The following is a 4,801-nucleotide window of genomic DNA, read 5'->3' as shown; positions in this document are numbered from 1 at the left end:
CCGGCGGGTGCCTTACCTCCCTTGGGCTGGGCCAGCTGGTGGTCGGCCTGCTCCGTCTCTGCCGCTTGCCAGCTACGCCTCGGCTGGCGCAGGGGGCGGAACCACGCATGCGCGGCGCTCCCGGGCAGGGAAAGTCCTCGACTTACGACCGGTTGGGTAGTCCTCGACTTACGACCGGTTTAGTCCTCGACTTACGACCAGTTTAGTCCTCGACTTACGACCGGTTTAGTCCTCGACTTACGACCGGTTGGGGTCGCGGCATTAAAAAGGTTGAAAACCACTGAGGTAAAGGCTTGGAAAGGGTGATACCCCTCCCCTTGTTATATTCTACGTTTGGAATGCAGCCAAAGGCAGGCAATTGACTCTTTACTGCTTTAAAGGTTGAAGCCTCTCATCCTGCCTAATGCAAATCAATGATTTGAAACTTAAGTGTTTAGAAATATGTTGAGTCTTTATGCCTGAAGAGTAACAAAGCAACAACATATCTGCTTCTTCTTCATGAGTTTGCTAGCCAAGAAGATAGCAGAGAGCGGCCCCTTCCAGGGCAATAAAGACAATTATCTTTCAACCAAAAGCTGCCTTCATTGTCCGCAAGCTAGCAACAGGTTGCCAAGGAAAGCAATCAAGTCATTAAGCCTTTCGCTCAGCCACAGCGCTGCTGAAAGAAGCTAAACTCCCTCCTCCCTTAGGAATGCTTGGAATTTCAACCAGTGTCAATGGAATAAGGAGGTATCTGGTCTCACAGGCAGAACCAGCCCCAATAGCAATACAGTAGCATCCCCTGGTGGCCAATTTGTTTTTTCCTTCAGCAATCTTCTTGCAATTAACGTGGGAAGTTGATAATTAATTTAACACATAGCAGCCTTATACTAAGCCAAGCTAAAAGTACCCGATAGAGGGAAAGAAGGTACTTCACTGCACGCATCACTATCCACACAGAGTGAATCTGTTAGGTAAAGCGCAAGTTACTTAAATTTATCCCAAGCTACCAACATTCCCTAAAGGGCACAGAGTGAACTTCACCAAAGTATTCACTCACTCAAGCTGAAGACCAAGTTGTTCCAGTTTGAGGGAATTAAGGAGAAGAACAAGCAGAGCCAATTATCCTTGCTTATTATCACAAGCTGACAACCAAGGGGTTCCAGCCTGCAACTTAACGGCCATGGTGGGAGTTTTGTAGCTCTACATTCTCTCAGTGGCCACTAGCAGCAACGTGGTAAGAAGAATTTGGCTGGCCTTTCTTCAGACGCCCCCTAGTGGTTAAAGGAGGAACTACACGCAAGCCTTTAATCATGCCCAGAGAGAGCCCTCTAGTGGACAAAGGGTGTACCTCGAAGGAAGAACACCCTGGTAGCTGACCCGCAGGAAGGGACCCCTAGTGGTGAAGGGGTGAACTGCACTGAAGTACCCACAAACACAGGAGAACGCACCCAGTGGTGCCTCCACCCACAGACAGCACCTTTGAAGCTGATCTGCAAGCAGCAACCCCTAGTGGTCAAATATAGAAGTTCATCTAATTTGCTTCTAAATAGCTAGGAAGTGTTGTCAGAAGTAAGTCTTCATCCTGGTTCATCCAAGCCGGGAATATTATCATTATTATTATTATTAAATAAGCAACACGGCGACTGCTTTGGGAAGATGGTTACAGTTTATTGCAGAAGCAGAAAGATGGTTCTTCAGGAAAGAGCAGAGGAGAGAAGAAGAGACTGAGCACATGGCCAGTAGCATTTTATACCCTCTCTAGCTTTTTGTTTGGAAGTCTTCCTGTTCCTGTGGCATGAACTTTGAGGCTATTTCCTGTGTCACGTATTCTACCTGAGCCCAGATGTGCCTCTCTGGTATTACTTGATGGTAATGGTTAGTCATATTATGTCCCAAAAGTCATCTGCTTCCCTGGGGATGGGGCTAATGACTCTTAAGAATTTATTTTGTCTTTCTTGAGTTTCCCAGCTCCAACCTTCCTGATGGTCTTACATCTGCATTTCTATAGGGCTGGTTCCTGCTTGGGGCAAAGAGATGATGCCAGGTTTGGTTTTTGGTTTTAAAAATCCTTTTTGGGGAAAAATATTTTTCTGCCTTTTTAATATTTCCTTCTCTGGGGCTCTGACTTCCCACAATATCCCCCCTTTGTGCCTTAAGTGTGTGAATGTATGACACACTTATTGGCACAACATTAAAATTGATCTGGTCAGGGAAACTTGGTAGGCAAGCTGTTAAACTGTTAAGCCAAAAAAATAAGACACTAATAGAGGCAGCAGAAAAAGATCCCTTCTCCCAAAAGNATTCCAGCTTGCAGGACTGGCCTAGGGTAATTTTTAGAGGGGTTTTAATTATATTTTAAATTTGACAATATTTAAATATCTCTTTTAATTAATTTTAAATTTGTATTGTTATTTATGTATTTTAATTGATTGTCAGCCGCCCTGAGTCCTACGAGGAGAAGGGCGGGATATAAATCCAAATAATAAATAAATAAATAAAATAAATAAATTATGCTAACATCTGACGCTTAGGGAGGAGAAGAGGGGAAAATTTATTATCAATTTACCTGTGGAACAATCCAATATCGCCAAACATATTTTGGACGCATCTCTACAAACTGTAAGTCATTGTTTAGGATTCCCAGAATAAAGCAATATTTTCTGTTTGTTCCTCTGAGTTATCTATCTGTCCCGGATTGGAATAAGGCAATATATCCTGTCTAGGGAAGAATAGTAAATTGATAGATTAATTCTCCTCTGATCTCCTGCAATAGTAAATTGATGGGATTAATTTCCCTCTGATCTGCAACAGACTAATCTCTCACTAAACACCTGCAAAGTAAAGTCAGTGTATCTGTTTGGCAGACAGCGTTTCAAAGAAGGTGTGATTCAGATGCATTGTTTTCTTTGCCGGTAACTTCAAATAGCTTGGGGCAATGAGAGAATTGTTTCAGAAGACTGTCTGTAGGCCTATTTCCGTTTGCAAAAGAACTGTTTCAAACTGCCTCTAAAGTTCAGGTAAAGCAGTGGTTCTCAACCTGTGGGTCGGGATCCCATTTGGGGTCGATTGACCATTTCATGGGGGTCGTCAAGCAAGGCTGTCTGCCATTTTTTTTGTCCGCCATTTTTTCCCCTTTTCCGGCGGGTGCCTTACCTCCCTTGGGCTGGGCCAGCTGGTGGTCGGCCTGCTCCGTCTCTGCCGCTTGCCAGCTACGCCTCGGCTGGCGCAGGGGGCGGAACCACGCATGCGCGGCGCTCCCGGGCAGGGAAAGTCCTCGACTTACGACCGGTTGGGTAGTCCTCGACTTACGACCGGTTTAGTCNTTGATCTGGTCAGGGAAACTTGGTAGGCAAGCTGTTAAACTGTTAAGCCAAAAAAATAAGACACTAATAGAGGCAGCAGAAAAAGATCCCTTCTCCCAAAAGGGGAGTTCTAAAAGTCAAGGCAAAAATTGTTAGGTGTAAAAGAAATTTATAGTGTCCAATATTCTGTGCCAATCATTTTCAAATGTTGGATGTCACTTTTAGCTTCCAGTCAGGTTTGCGCACCTCCCAAAATTCTTCACAACCATGGTTTGCCTTAGTACATAACCACTAGCTGCCCATTTTCAAGAGTTGTGTCCTGCCTTAGCTTTTAGTTCAGTGCATCCAAGTTAGTAATGTCCAATTAAGGTTAGCCAGTATGCCAGGCTATTACATTTTTTTCTTAAATTGCACATAGTGAGCTCTAGGAATCCCAATCTGAGTCCAACAGTGCAAGATATTCAGGGCTGAGGTTTGGGGATCTTTCCTGTTGCTTCATTAGTCATAAGGCATAAGAATTGCAAATCACCTGAGGGGGCCTAGTTCCCTCCCCCTTGGAATTTGTTGGAAGTTGTTCCTACAAAGCTTTGGTGCAATAGAGCAAAAATCATCCTGGGGAACTTTACTAAAGGTAGGTGGAAGGGATAGACTCAATGTGATTCTGAATGGTGTGTGTTTGTGCATGTATGTGCAGCTACTTTTACAAAATAGGCAATACAAACATTCTGGATAAATTTTCCCTCCCACCAGATAGAAGTCCAAGGTGTTCAGTACTTTTTGTGTCAACTATTCCCAAATGCCATCTCTCCATGAATACATTCAACTGGCTTGTTACAATACAAATGGGGCAAGAAAGAAAAGTTTTACAATGACTTTCCACCCTCCCCCCTTAGTCTAATTTTCTCTTCCGAGGCTTCACATGGCACCAGTGGCTCCAGGACTCCTTCCTTCTGCAGCTTTCACAGGCAGCTGGGGGGAATAGTAGGACTTGGGAAGATGTTCCACTCAGGTTGCATGGTGGCTTTTTAGTGGATGGCTGGATTCAAAACCCAATTCCATGGCTCAAATGGATGGAGGCAGCATCTGGGTCTCTGTGTTCTGCTTCCAAAGGTTTGGGGGCAGGGCTGAAAGATACAAGAACAAGGTCTCCCCACCTTTCTGGGTGGACTCTCCCAGGAGAGGCAGACAAAAGGTATGGAGAACAAAGGACAAGAAAAAGAGAAGTACATAAGGGAAGTGGGGGGTAGTTTGCAGGCAGTTTTGAAAAGCCATCAATATTGCAATGGTCAAAGAATCAGGCAAACAAAATGAGGACATTCCAGATGACAAAAGAAAGGCTGGATTCTGGTAAGAGAACATACATGAAATGTTTCACTTTTGAACTTGAACATTTGCAGCTGGGCAGCTTGAGAATGCTGAAAGCTCCAAATAATTTTAAAAGCCTAATATTTTAAGGTGTGCAACTTTACAGGGGCAGGAGAATCTGCCTTTAACATTTATTCTAAAATAGACCACAT

This window comes from Protobothrops mucrosquamatus, unplaced genomic scaffold (assembly GCF_001527695.2).
Source record: "Protobothrops mucrosquamatus isolate PMUCROS unplaced genomic scaffold, P.Mucros_1.0 scaffold2130, whole genome shotgun sequence".
In the NCBI taxonomy this organism is placed as follows: domain Eukaryota; kingdom Metazoa; phylum Chordata; class Lepidosauria; order Squamata; family Viperidae; genus Protobothrops; species Protobothrops mucrosquamatus.
This window is presented reverse-complemented; position numbering follows the sequence as displayed.